General features: G+C 45.1%; 4 non-coding genes and 2 pseudogenes across 4 annotated transcripts; all 6 read left to right on the forward strand.

The window, feature by feature from the left end:
• The first annotated feature begins 2,245 nt into the window (after positions 1-2,245).
• Positions 2,246-2,425, forward strand: LOC128370140 (uncharacterized; annotated as a pseudogene).
• Positions 2,426-2,804: 379 nt separating this feature from the next.
• LOC128370007 (U1 spliceosomal RNA) lies at positions 2,805-2,968 on the forward strand. The gene has a single exon (XR_008322159.1). It is a non-coding gene; the product is annotated as a U1 spliceosomal RNA (small nuclear RNA).
• Positions 2,969-3,200: 232 nt separating this feature from the next.
• Positions 3,201-3,391, forward strand: LOC128370086 (U2 spliceosomal RNA). The gene has a single exon (XR_008322232.1). It is a non-coding gene; the product is annotated as a U2 spliceosomal RNA (small nuclear RNA).
• A 1,516-nt stretch (positions 3,392-4,907) lies between these two features.
• LOC128369951 (U1 spliceosomal RNA) lies at positions 4,908-5,071 on the forward strand. The gene has a single exon (XR_008322107.1). It is a non-coding gene; the product is annotated as a U1 spliceosomal RNA (small nuclear RNA).
• A 5,761-nt stretch (positions 5,072-10,832) lies between these two features.
• Positions 10,833-11,012, forward strand: LOC128370105 (uncharacterized; annotated as a pseudogene).
• Positions 11,013-11,843: 831 nt separating this feature from the next.
• Positions 11,844-11,959, forward strand: LOC128370194 (U5 spliceosomal RNA). The gene has a single exon (XR_008322306.1). It is a non-coding gene; the product is annotated as a U5 spliceosomal RNA (small nuclear RNA).
• The last annotated feature ends 2,670 nt before the right edge of the window (positions 11,960-14,629 follow it).

Consider the following 14,629-nt stretch of genomic DNA (forward strand, 5'->3'; position numbering starts at 1 on the left):
AACCTTTTAAATATTTACGGTTTTAACGACAAGAACGACAGGTATGACCTTTTAGAAGACTTGCAGTCCCACATGCTAGGTAGGGCACCCTTAGTTGTAGGGGGGGATTTTAACTGTATTCTAAGTAGGGAGGATAGGAGGAGAGCAGGGGAAGATTTTAAAGTAGACAAAACATCGGTTTTATTGCAGGGCATTTGTAGAGATTTTAAACTTCAGGACTGTTTTAAAATCATGCATCCCAGAGAGGAGGGCTTCACCTGGTTCAGTGGTGATGGCACCAGAGCCTCTCGCATAGATTATGTTTTTACACGGGACTGCCCACCCACCGATGCTAGATTAACTCCTGTTTTCTTCTCCGATCACCTTATGCTCTCTTGCACCCTTTCACTCTCTTCGGGCGTGACATCAGGAAGTGGTCTGTGGAAACTCAACTGCTCCCTTTTAGAAGATAGGGAGTTAGTTAGGCAGTTCAGGGAGCGGTACAAAGAGTGGCAGACCCTTCAAGACTTCTACGAAACACGTGCACACTGGTGGGAAATGGTGAAGGGAAAGACGCAGACTTTCTTTAGGCAGGCAGGTAAGAAACGAAAGAACAGGGAATACAGACGCATGATGGGACTGCAGAAACGACTACAACGTTATTTTAACCTAAACCAGATTGGCATGGATTTTAATGATGAAATTAAGCAAGTTAAAAAAGAGATGTCAGTTTTATCAGAAATTAAAAGCAAAGGTGTCATTTTAAGGAGCAGAGAACGGGAAATAGAGGAGGGTGAAAAGTGCACACGGTATTTTTTCAGGAAAATTATGAATAAAGGGGGGGGGGGGGGGGCATTACAAAGCTGAAAAAAGAAGATGGGTGCACAACTGAAACAATGGGCGATATTAAAGAAACAATTGAAACATTTTATTCAAACCTGTACAAAGAAAAACCTGTAAAAATGGACATCATGACCGAAGTTTTAAAATTCATTGTAAAAACAGTAAACAAAAGTGTGCTTTTATCCCAGGATTTTACTTTTTTAGAGTTAAATAAATGTATGACTGGTTTTAAAAAAGGGAAGTCCCCTGGACAAGATGGACTTCCCTTGGAGTTTTATTTGACTTTTTGGGACATTTTAGCACCTGATTTGATTACTGTTTTTATGGATTTTGAACGACTTGAGCATGAGGAGTTGCAGATTTTAACTAACCACAGATCACTTGTCTCCGTTGTGCAGGAGCGGGAACCAGTGAGTCCGGTGCGCGGGCTCGCACCCGGCGAGCCCACAACAGTTTGGCGCAACGTCAACCATCCTGCTCTCCCTAACAGACTCCGGGACCTGTCATGGATGGTGGCTCATGAGATCCTCCCGGTCAGGTCCGTCATGCACTCCCGGGGCATGTCAACGCACTCAACCTGCCCCCGACCTGGTTGTGGCGCGCCTGAGTCGGTGAGGCATCTGCTCTGGGAGTGCAGTGCTGCTGTAGACCAGTGGGCAACGGCCGGCTCCTTGCAATTCCCGTACTTACCAGCAAGGGAGGTCCTCACAGCACAACTAGTGCTATATGGGGTGAGCCAGCAAAAAATACCATCCAAAGACTTTGCAAAACAGTGGCTCACCCTAGCCGCCATCAAAGACGCCACATGGACCTCCAGAAACTTGCTGGTAAGAAAGCACATGCAGATCCCCCCCATGGCTGTGATCCGAATGGCCGCAGCAACGGTCAAAACGGCCGTAGCTGCAGGCAGCAGGCCTAGGACACAGCCACAAAGAAGAATCGCCTCTGTGCCCATTCGGATGAAGGAGCCGGAGCCACACAGCAAAAGGTCACAGCAGCAGCGGCCTGGCTCTCTGGGTGAGGCAGGTGGGAAGGAGCATCAGGGAGAGGATCTCCTCTGACCACCACGACAGCATCCCGAGAGACCAAATGTTTGGGGGAGCAGAATGAGTTACCCTTGGTAGGGACTCACTGCGCTCCTGCACAAAGATAGAATTGGAAAAAAAAAACCCTTTTTAACGGATGCACTCCTTTTTATGGACTTTTAATGGACACTCAATCACATAAACACCTGACATATGTTTTACAAATGAACAGCTATTTAACCTGTATTACCATTTTAGAACAATTGGTTTTATTGTTTTAAATATGGTTTTACATACTGCACATATTTATTGTAATTCATTGTATATACTATGTCCACATGTGAATATTTTATCTAAAATGTAAATCATTGTTTGAAATAATTTGAACGAGTGTCAATAAAACTTTTTCGAAAAAAAAAAAAAAATCTGTTCTTATCAGTTTAATATCTGATACGTCCCCTACCCGGGGACCATATATTAAATTGCTTTTTGGAGCAGGGAGATGGAATAGGGGCTTGCTCCGTCCACTCCATGCATTGACCCGGTATTGCAGTACCTCCAGGAACGGTGCACTCCCCTCTCTCTATGTTTAATATGAAAAAGAGACTTAACTGAGTAGGTAGGCCGGTCTAGCAGCACTGACGAGTTTAGATCCATTTCAAGGTTGTTCAAGCACCCTTGAAAATGAGCAAATTATCTTGACTCATGACTGCCAATGTACAATTGAGTAGCTATGTCAGCACTGTAGTGAGGTTGCACACTCTAGAAATCTGTGCTCATATACAGCAATCCTTTGTAATCCTTATTCATAGAGCAGGAAGCTGCATGCAAAGTTGTGACTCTGCAGATCCACAGCCTCATGCGGCGTGTGTGTGTTTGGATGATGTTTGGAAGGTGCACCATCGGTCCGGGTGCCGTGTCTGTGAAAGACGTCCTTGGCTCGGATCTGTACAACTCATACTTACCTGGCAAGGGAGATACCATGATCAAGAAGGTGGTTCACCCAGGGCGAGGCTCAACCATTGCACTCCGGTTGTGCTGACCTCTGCGAATTCCCCAAATGTGGGAATCTCGATTGCATAATTTCTGGTAGTGGGGGACTGCGTTCGCGCTCTCCCCTGATAAGTTGTTGAAAGAAAACTAAACGCTTACTGAGGTTAGAAACCAAGTGAGAAATTGGTGAATTCTCCATTGACTCGTGTAGAGACGGATGTCCTTTTGAACACAAAGCGGTCGTCTTATCTTTTGATAGAATGCAGCTCCAAGTTACTTCCTCGCATTGGACTCTGTGACACCGTGAGCGGGACTGACGCTGCAGAGGATCACTCCTTCAACTCCGACACTTTTCCGGTCATCGCTTCTCGGCCTTTTGGCTAAGATCAAGTGTAGTATCTGTTCTTATCAGTTTAATATCTGATACGTCCCCTACCCGGGGACCATATATTAAATTGCTTTTTGGAGCAGGGAGATGGAATAGGGGCTTGCTCCGTCCACTCCACGCATCGACCCGGTATTGCAGTACCTCCAGGAACGGTGCACCCCCCTCTCTCTATGTTTAATATGAAAAAGAGGCTTAACTGAGTAGGTAGGCTGGTCTAGCAGCACTGACGAGTAGGGGTGGGTAAAAAAATCGATATGGCAATATATCGCGATACTTTGCTGGCCGATAAAATATCGATTTGTTCAACTCCAAATATCGATACTTTGTTAAAATAATGATTGATTGGTGTTAAGACGCGCTGTGAATACAGTAGGGTTTCTTTGCCTCCAGTCCAGTAGATGGCGCCTAAGAGCCACTCTGCTGTGTGGTGCATGCATTTCTGTGCTAGAGGAAGCTGCTTATTTACATCAAAATGACTAATAACTTGATAACACCACCGCAATTTAAAGCCGACGTGTGGAAGCACTTCGGCTTCCAAATGAAAAACAAAGAAAAAAGGGACCTCGACAAAGACAACGCTGCCTGTAGAATTTGTTTCGCGCGGGTAAAATATTGTGGAAACACAACAAACCTGCGAGTTCATCTCTTGAGACACCACGCTGAGGTGTTGAAGCAGCCGCCAAAACCTCAACCGAGCCAGACGACGCTGCACAACTTTTTGCCCTCCACCTCACCTCGCGCACAGCGCATAACAGAAGCGATTGTGCACTTTATCTGTAAGGATTTACGCCCTTATAGCGTCGTTGATAATGCTGGATTCAGGTGGATGCTGCACACTTTAGAGCCACGTTACAAGATACCACAACGAGGATACATGGTGGGCACAGCTGTACCCGCGATGTATGAAGAGGTGAAGAAAGCGGTTAAAACATCCCTTGGAACAAAAGGGCTATTCTGCACTTTATTTTCTTATACTTTTTTACTGCATGCACATAGGTATTTTATTTTCATTTGAACTTCAGTTCAGATTTCATACTGTGAAAAACTACTGTGCACTTTATTTCAGTTTTCAGCTCAGTGTTTCAGCTGTAAGAAATAAAACAAATATTGTTAATGTTTCATTTATTGAAATAAAAAATAGCTGTTATGAATGAAATGGTTTTGACTAAATTTGTCCTCTGATCAATATCATCTGAAATACATAAACTCTTTAAATCGCAATATTGTGATATGTATCGTATCGTGACCCAAGTATCGGGATACGTATCGTATCGTGAGGTTCATGCCAATACCCACCCCTACTGACGAGTTTAGATCCATTTCAAGGTTGTTCAAGCACCCTTGAAAATGAGCAAATTATCTTTGTTTCCTATGAATTATTTTATACAACTTTAATTATTTTGCGAGCCTGATCCTAGAATTGCCCATGACTGCCAATGTACAATTGAGTAGCTATGTCAGCACTGTAGTGAGGTTGCACACTCTAGAAATCTGTGCTCATATACAGCAATCCTTTGTAATCCTTATTCATAGAGCAGGAAGCTGCATGCAAAGTTGTGACTCTGCAGATCCACAGCCTCATGCGGCGTGTGTGTGTTTGGATGATGTTTGGGAAGGTGCACCATCGGTCCGGGTGCCGTGTCTGTGAAAGACTTCCTTGGCTCGGATCTGTACAACTCATACTTACCTGGCAAGGGAGATACCATGATCAAGAAGGTGGTTCACCCAGGGTGAGGCTCAACCATTGCACTCCGGTTGTGCTGACCTCTGCGAATTCCCCAAATGTGGGAATCTCGATTGCATAATTTCTGGTAGTGGGGGACTGCGTTCGCGCTCTCCCCTGATAAGTTGTTGAAAAGAAAACTAAATGCTTATTGAGGTGAGAAATTGGTGAATTCTCCATTGACTCGTGTAGAGACGGATGTCCTTTTGAACACAAAACGGTCGTCTTATCTTTTGATAGAATGCAGCTCCAAGTTACTTCCTCGCATTGGACTCTGTGACACCGTGAGCGGGACTGACGCTGCAGAGGATCACTCCTTCAACTCCGACACTTTTCCGGTCATCGCTTCTCGGCCTTTTGGCTAAGACTGCGATCGCCTCCTTTTGCTGGTGTGATCACTGCCTGTTGTGGCATTGCTCATTTCCAGTGCTTGGGAGGAGAGTTTTTCTGTTCCATTGTGCAAATTTAATAACTCTGTTGTAGTTGTTGTTCTTGCACATAGGAATACATTTGTTTGGGTGGTGTGCAATACTTATTCATTTATTTATTGTTTTTGATAATTTATTACAGTTTTTAGATTCCTTTTAGTCTCTTACTGTTTATTTAGTTTGTCTTTTATCTGGTTTTAAGGGATTTTATTCTCTTTTAACCGTTTTTAGCTGGTGGTGCCTCCACCATGTCGGCCAACCATGCCGGCATGCGGAGGCACCACAGTGTCCGTTTTACTTTTGCTAACAAGGATGTTGAATCTGTGAAGATGTCGAGGCTGGACTTCTCCAGAAAATTGATTCAAGGTACGTTGAAATTTAAGCCAGAAGACCTAAACTGTATTTTAACATTGCCATACAACAAGGGATTTGATTTAAGCTTCAGAACTGCTGTATTGCTAAGAGAATTTTGGGTACGATTTGAAAATGTAAAACCCCAGTTTGCTGTGTTTAATGTGGAGAAACTGACTGACAATACGTTGAAAACCGTTATTGTCAGAATGTTCAATGAAACAGTGAATGCAGATGACATTTGTTTGTGGCTGGGGAGATATTGCACTGTTAAAGGCCAGGCTACGAAAGTGAGAGATGAGGACGGCATCTGGAATTGCGCTTGGAGGGTCCCCATCCAACAATGGCAGGACCCCCAAGGCTTCCAGGGCTTGAAACATCTGCCGTCTATGGTAGTTCTGGGAGAGAACAGGGGCTATATCCATTACCAGGGCCAACCCAAACTCTGCCGCAAGTGTGGTGAGCATGGGCACCTGGTTGAAGCATGTCAGCAGATTGTATGTGGAAAATGCAGAGAAATTGGACACACTTTTGAAGAGTGCACCAATGGCAGACGATGCAATCTTTGTGGGGAAACAAACCACCTGTTCAGAGATTGCCCAAAGTCATTTGCCAACAAATTGAAGGCTGCAAAAGTCACGGACAAGGCAAAAGATGGCGGACAGACAGAACAGTTAGGAGAGCAAATTGAAGTTGCTGGGCAGGAAAATTCAAATCTCCCTCCAAATCCTGTGATTGGAAGAGAGGGAACAGGTGAGGAGGGAGTGAGGGAGGGGCCTGCATTTACCCCTCCAATGGAGAGCACTCCAGAGGATGGGGTGGTGCAGGCAGAAGGCGGAGCTAGTAATGAAGACCAACCACAGGATGACAGTGAGGATGCCTCCCTCCCCAATGCCCAGCAAACTAAGAGGCCTTTGTCTGAATTGTCCTCGGATTCTCCCATTGTGTTGGAGAAGAAGGGAAGAGTTGCGGCTCACTCAGACAGTTCATCTGTGGAGGAGCCCAGAGTCTTCCCTTCCGATTCACCCAATGAGGTTTCTTTTTTAACAATTGCTCTGCAATCGACCCCCAGGGACTCCAAATTAAATGCAACATTGCAGCAGAGGCCAACCCCCAGAGTCCCAAAGGGGAACAGAGCTCAAACCCTTCATTTTTCACCCGCAGAGATGAAGGAAGAGCTCTGTTCACAAGAAATTACCTAACTGTTTTTTAAATGTTTTTTTAACACCCTCTGAGTCTTTTAAAATGTCTTACCTGTTGTTTTTAACCATACTCATGACACTCACCTTCTCTACCATTAATGTGAGAAGTGTGAAGTCGAGAGTTAGAGCCCAGAGTGTTTTATCCTTTTTAAGTTCCTTTAAGTCAGATGTGTTTTTATTGCAGGAATGCAGCCTACCGTTTTTAAAACATTACAGACAGTGGGAGGAGATGTGGCCAAAAATGTCAATATGGAGTGGATCCAATCAAAATAAAAATGACGGAGTGGCCATTTTAATCAAAAACCCTCAAGTTCTGGTGAAGGGCAGCACTGTGGTGAGAGACGGTCGGGCACTTTTAGCACATTTGGCTTTTATGGGACAGGATTTCAACCTTTTAAATATTTACGGTTTTAACGACAAGAACGACAGGTATGACCTTTTAGAAGACTTGCAGTCCCACATGCTAGGTAGGGCACCTTTAGTTGTAGGGGGGGATTTTAACTGTATTCTGAGTAGGGAAGATAGGAGAAGAGCAGGGGATGATTTTAAAGTAGACAAAACATCGGTTTTATTGCAGGGCATTTGTAGAGATTTTAAACTTCAGGACTGTTTTAAAATCATGCATCCCAGAGAGGAGGGCTTCACCTGGTTCAGTGGTGATGGCACCAGAGCCTCTCGCATAGATTATGTTTTTACACGGGACTGCCCACCCACCGATGCTAGATTAATTCCTGTTTTCTTCTCCGATCACCTTATGCTCTCTTGCACCCTTTCACTCTCTTCGGGCGTGACATCAGGAAGTGGTCTGTGGAAACTCAACTGCTCCCTTTTAGAAGATAGGGAGCTAGTTAGGCAGTTCAGGGAGCGGTACAAAGAGTGGCAGACCCTTCAAGACTTCTACGAAACACGTGCACACTGGTGGGAAATGGTGAAGGGAAAGACGCAGACTTTCTTTAGGCAGGCAGGTAAGAATCGAAAGAACAGGGAATACAGACCCATGATGGGACTGCAGAAACGACTACAACGGTATTTTAATCTAAACCAGATTGGCATGGATTTTAATGAGGAAATTAAACAAGTCAAAAAAGAGATGTCGGTTCTATCAGAAATTAAAAGCAAAGGTGTCATTTTAAGGAGCAGAGAACGGGAAATAGAGGAGGGTGAAAAGTGCACAAGGTATTTTTTCAGGAAAATTATGAATAAAGGGGGGGGCATTACAAAGCTGAAAAAAGAAGATGGGTGCACAACTGAAACAATGGACGACATTAAGGAAACAATTGAAATATTTTATTCAAACCTGTACAAAGAAAAACCTGTAAAAATGGACATCATGACTGAAGTTTTAAAATTCATTGTAAAAACAGTAAACAAAAGTGTGCTTTTATCCCAGGATTTTACTTTTTTAGAGTTAAATAAATGTATGACTGGTTTTAAAAAAGGGAAGTCCCCTGGACAAGACGGACTTCCCTTGGAGTTTTATTTGACTTTTTGGGACATTTTAGCACCTGATTTGATTACTGTTTTTATGGATTTTGAACGACTTGACCGGCTTCCTGACAGTTTTAGAGTAGGGATAGTGACTCTCCTTTATAAACACAACGACAAGACTGACCTAAAAAACTGGAGACCAATCACGCTTTTAAACTTTGACTGTAAACTTTTTAGCAAACTTTTAGCGACACGTACGTCTATGTTTTTAGAAGACGTGATTCACCCGGATCAAGCCTGTGCCATCCCGGGGAGGAAGATCACTGACAGCCTCGTACTGATCAGAGACACCATCTGTTACGCGAGAGACAGAAACATCCGGCTAGTAGTACTAAATTTAGATTTTGAGAAAGCTTTTGATCGGGTCTCGCACCAGTACCTCTTCCAGGTCCTGCAAAAAATGGGGTTCCCAGAAAGATTTATAGCTTGGGTGGGATTGCTGTACCGGGGCATCACCAGCAAATTTGTTGTTAATGGGCATCTGACAAAAGCAGTCGACATTAACTGCGGTGTCCGTCAGGGGTGTCCGTTATCTGCCCTCCTCTACATCATCTGCATAGAACCACTGGCACAGGTCTTGAGAAAGGACAAACGAATCAATGGGGTAGGACTGCCGGGGAGTGGGGGACTGGAAAATAGGTGTAACCTATACATGGACGACGTGAACATTTTATGTACAGACCTTTTATCTGTCAACAGGACGCTGGACTTGACTGACTGGTTTGGACAGGCCTCTGGGTCAAAATTAAACAGAGAAAAGACCCAAGCCCAATTTTATGGACCATGGACGGCGACTGAGACGACAGGACTCCCCCTGACTGTGACCCAGACTGACCAAAAAATACTGGGAATTAAATTTGACAGGGAGGGGGAAGGGAAAACAAATTGGCCAGACGTGGTAGGGAAAGTCAGACAAAGACTAGGATACTGGGGACTTAGAGGACTGACCATGGAAGGAAAGGTTTTAATCATCAAAGCAGTGATTTTACCTTTGCTTTTATTGATCAGTTCTGTTTTTATTCCTCCTAGGTATGTGCTTTTAAATCTGGAGCGAGCCATTTTTTATTTTCTGTGGGGATCCAAGTGGGAAAGATTGAAGAGAGAAATTATGAAAAGGCCAAAGGAGAAAGGAGGAAAAGAAGTACCGGATCTACACCTGTTTTTAGGAAGCACATACACCACAGTACACATGAAAATAGCCATGACCCCATCCAGAAACCCCAAGACAACTGCAATGACACGCTTCTGGATGGGGTCCTACCTCAGAAAACTTAAGATTTTACATGTGGACCTAAGAATACCTGTGTCTTTTAACTTGCCGCCAGCCTATGTTTTTATTCAGAAGTTTTTAAGGCATTTTAACCTTGAGCATGAGGAGTTGCAGATTTTAACTAACCACAGATCACTTGTCTCTGTTGTGCAGGAGCGGGAACCAGTGAGTCCGGTGCGCGGGCTCGCACTCGGCGAGCCCACAACAGTTTGGCGCAACGTCAACCATCCTGCTCTCCCTAACAGACTCCGGGACCTGTCATGGATGGTGGCTCATGAGATCCTCCCGGTCAGGTCCGTCATGCACTCCCGGGGCATGTCAACGCACTCAACCTGCCCCCGACCTGGTTGTGGCGCGCCTGAGTCGGTGAGGCATCTGCTCTGGGAGTGCAGTGCTGCTGTAGACCAGTGGGCAACGGCCGGCTCCTTGCAATTCCCGTACTTACCAGCAAGGGAGGTCCTCACAGAACAACTAGTGCTATATGGGGTGAGCCAGCAAAAAATACCATCAAAAGACTTTGCAAAACAGTGGCTCACCCTAGCCGCCATCAAAGACGCCACATGGACCTCCAGAAACTTGCTGTGATCCGAATGGCCGCAGCAACGGTCAAAACGGCCGTAGCTGCAGGCGGCAGGCCTAGGACACAGCCACAAAGAAGAATCGCCTCTGTGCCCATTCGGATGAAGGAGCCGGAGCCACACAGCAAAAGGTCACAGCAGCAGCGGCCTGGCTCTCCGGGTGAGGCAGGTGGGAAGGAGCATCAGGGCGAGGATCTCCTCTGACCACCACGACAGCATCCCGAGAGACCAAATGTTTGGGGGAGCAGAATGAGTTATCCTTGGTAGGGACTCACTGCGCTCCTGCACAAAGATGGAATTGAAAAAAAAAAGCCCTTTTTAACGGATGCACTCCTTTTTATGGACTTTTAATGGACACTCAATCACATGAACACCTGACATATGTTTTACAAATGAACAGCTATTTAACCTGTATTACCATTTTAGAACAATTGGTTTTATTGTTTTAAATATGGTTTTACATACTGCACATATTTATTGTAATTCATTGTATATACTATGTCCACGTGAATATCTTATCTAAACTGTAAATCATTGTTTGAAATAATCTGAACGAGTGTCAATAAAACTTTTTCGAAAGAAAAAAAAAAATCTGTTCTTATCAGTTTAATATCTGATACGTCCCCTACCCGGGGACCATATATTAAATTGCTTTTTGGAGCAGGGAGATGGAATAGGGGCTTGCTCCGTCCACTCCACGCATCGACCCGGTATTGCAGTACCTCCAGGAACGGTGCACCCCCCTCTCTCTATGTTTAATATGAAAAAGAGGCTTAACTGAGTAGGTAGGCCGGTCTAGCAGCACTGACGAGTTTAGATCCATTTCAAGGTTGTTCAAGCACCCTTGAAAATGAGCAAGTTATCTTTGTTTCCTATGAATTATTTGATACAACTTTGGCCAGGGGGATTGAGTCACAGCAGATGGCAGGTTGCCTGTCTCAAGGAGAGCAGACATGCCCCCTGCTGGATCTTCATCAGTATCTCTAATCACCTGCGTCGAATAGGGGGGAAAGTGCAGCGTGACACGGTGTGAGATTTGCACCTTGGGGCGGCACACAAAGAGGGAGATTGTGGGGGCATAAGAGGTTTGGCATGAAGGACATTCCACAGCGGGGCTTGTCATAGAGATGAGTCCACAGGGTGTGTCTGAGAGGCTCTCGGTTGTCCTGCTATGGGTCACACGAGGGGATTGATCGCTCTTTTCATGCTTCATGCAAGGGTGCTGCCCACTGCCCTCCGGACCGCACCGCGGCCAAGGGGTCATTCTTCCCACGGGGGAGTAAAAGGGAAGCAGCACCGGTCTGCCTGTGTACTTGCAGCATTTCCACATTTTGACCCTTGCTCCTCTGGAACACCCGAGTAGGACGTTAGTCCTGTGGCTGGAAAGCCTGGAGCTCTTTGCCGCATTTCACAAAATCTAAAAACATGACAAGAAAAAGTTGGCGCCTTGCTCTTGCTGCGCGGTGTAGGGGAATGGGTGTGGCCTGGGATTCCTTTCACCATGTCGGGGCTCACCGTGAAGGGGGTGACTGGGACCACTGTTGTGTTCGTCTGCTGTTGGTGAGCGGGGCGTACTTACTCGGCTTTCTCTTCATCACGTACAAGTCTTTCGCCTTTTACTAAAGACTTCCGTGGAGAGGAACACCCACGAGTTAGATCTATATTTGGCAGGCTTTGCCGTTTGGCAGAGTCTCATTGTGTTTGTGAAAAGACAAGCGGGCGGCCTTCCTCAGTAAGACGTGTTTTTCAGTGTCCGTTTTACTTTTGCCAACAAGGATGTTGAATCCATGAAGATGTCGAGGCTGGACTTCTCCAGAAAATTGATTCAAGGTACGTTGAAATTTAAGCCAGAAGACTTAAACTGCATTTTAACATTGCCATATAACAAGGGATTTGATTTAAGCTTTCAAACTGCTGTGTTGCTCAGAGAATTTTGGATAAGATTTGAAAATGTAAAACCCCAATTTGCTGTGTTCAATGTGGAGAAACTGACTGACAATACGTTGAAAACCGTTATTGTCAGAATGTTCAATGAAACAGTGAATGCAGATGACATTTGTTTGTGGCTGGGGAGATATTGCACTGTTAAAGGCCAGGCTACGAAAGTGAGAGATGAGGACGGCATCTGGAATTGCGCTTGGAGGGTCCCCATCCAACAATGGCAGGACCCCCAAGGCTTCCAGGGCTTGAAACATCTGCCGTCTATGGTAGTTCTGGGAGAGAACAGGGGCTATACCCATTACCAGGGCCAACCCAAACTCTGCCGCAAGTGTGGTGAGCATGGGCACCTGGTTGAAGCATGTCAGCAGATCGTATGTGGAAAATGCAGAGAAATTGGACCCACTTTTGAAGAGTGCACCAATGGCAGACGATGCAATCTTTGTGGGGAAACAAACCACCTGTTCAGAGATTGCCCAAAGTCATTTGCCAACAAATTGAAGGCTGCAAAAGTCACAGAAAAGAGAAAAGATGGCGGACAGACAGAACAGTTAGGAGAGCAAATTGAAGTTGCTGGGCAGGAAAAATTCAAATCTCCCTCCAAATCCTGTGATTGGAAGAGAGGGAACAGGTGAGGAGGGAGTGAGGGAGGGGCCTGCATTTACCCCTCCAATGGAGAGTACTCCAGAGGATGGGGTGGTGCAGGCAGAAGGCGGAGCTAGTAAGGAAGACCAACCACAGGATGATAGTGAAGATGCCTCCCTCCCCAATGCCCAGCAAACTAAGAGGCCTTTGTCTGAATTGTCCTCGGATTCTCCCATTGTGTTGGAGAAGAAGGGAAGAGTTGCGGCTCACTCAGACAGTTCATCTGTGGAGGAGCCCAGAGTCTTCCCTTCCGATTCACCCAATGAGGTTTCTTTTTTAACAATTGCTCTGCAATCGACCCCCAGGGACTCCAAATTAAATGCAACATTGCAGCAGAGGCCAACCCCCAGAGTCCCAAAGGGGAACAGAGCTCAAACCCTTCATTTTTCACCCGCAGAGATGAAGGAAGAGCTCTGTTCACAAGAAATTACCTAACTGTTTTTTAATTGTGTTTTTAACACCCTCTGAGTCTTTTAAAATGTCTTACCTGTTGTTTTTAACCATACTCATGACACTGACCTTCTCTACCATTAATGTGAGAAGTGTGAAGTCGAGAGTTAGAGCCCAGAGTGTTTTACCCTTTTTAAGTTCCTTTAAGTCAGATGTGTTTTTATTGCAGGAATGCAGCCTACCGTTTTTAAAACATTACAGACAGTGGGAGGAGATGTGGCCAAAAATGTCAATATGGAGTGGATCCAATCAAAACAAAAATGACGGAGTGGCCATTTTAATCAAAAACCCTCAAGCTCTGGTGAAGGGCAGCACTGTGGTGAGAGACAGTCGGGCACTTTTAGCACATTTGGCTTTTATGGGACAGGATTTCAACCTTTTAAATATTTACGGTTTTAACGACAAGAACGACAGGTATGACCTTTTAGAAGACTTGCAGTCCCACATGCTAGGTAGGGCACCCTTAGTTGTAGGGGGGGATTTTAACTGTATTCTAAGTAGGGAGGATAGGAGGAGAGCAGGGGAAGATTTTAAAGTAGACAAAACATCGGTTTTATTGCAGGGCATTTGTAGAGATTTTAAACTTCAGGACTGTTTTAAAATCATGCATCCCAGAGAGGAGGGCTTCACCTGGTTCAGTGGTGATGGCACCAGAGCCTCTCGCATAGATTATGTTTTTACACGGGACTGCCCACCCACCGATGCTAGATTAACTCCTGTTTTCTTCTCCGATCACCTTATGCTCTCTTGCACCCTTTCACTCTCTTCGGGCGTGACATCAGGAAGTGGTCTGTGGAAACTCAACTGCTCCCTTTTAGAAGATAGGGAGTTAGTTAGGCAGTTCAGGGAGCGGTACAAAGAGTGGCAGACCCTTCAAGACTTCTACGAAACACGTGCACACTGGTGGGAAATGGTGAAGGGAAAGACGCAGACTTTCTTTAGGCAGGCAGGTAAGAAACGAAAGAACAGGGAATACAGACGCATGATGGGACTGCAGAAACGACTACAACGTTATTTTAACCTAAACCAGATTGGCATGGATTTTAATGATGAAATTAAGCAAGTTAAAAAAGAGATGTCAGTTTTATCAGAAATTAAAAGCAAAGGTGTCATTTTAAGGAGCAGAGAACGGGAAATAGAGGAGGGTGAAAAGTGCACACGGTATTTTTTCAGGAAAATTATGAATAAAGGGGGGGGGGGGCATTACAAAGCTGAAAAAAGAAGATGGGTGCACAACTGAAACAATGGGCGATATTAAAGAAACAATTGAAACATTTTATTCAAACCTGTACAAAGAAAAACCTGTAAAAATGGACATCATGACCGAA

The sequence above is a fragment of the Scomber japonicus genome, chromosome 12 (genome assembly GCF_027409825.1).
Source record: "Scomber japonicus isolate fScoJap1 chromosome 12, fScoJap1.pri, whole genome shotgun sequence".
Taxonomy (NCBI): domain Eukaryota; kingdom Metazoa; phylum Chordata; class Actinopteri; order Scombriformes; family Scombridae; genus Scomber; species Scomber japonicus.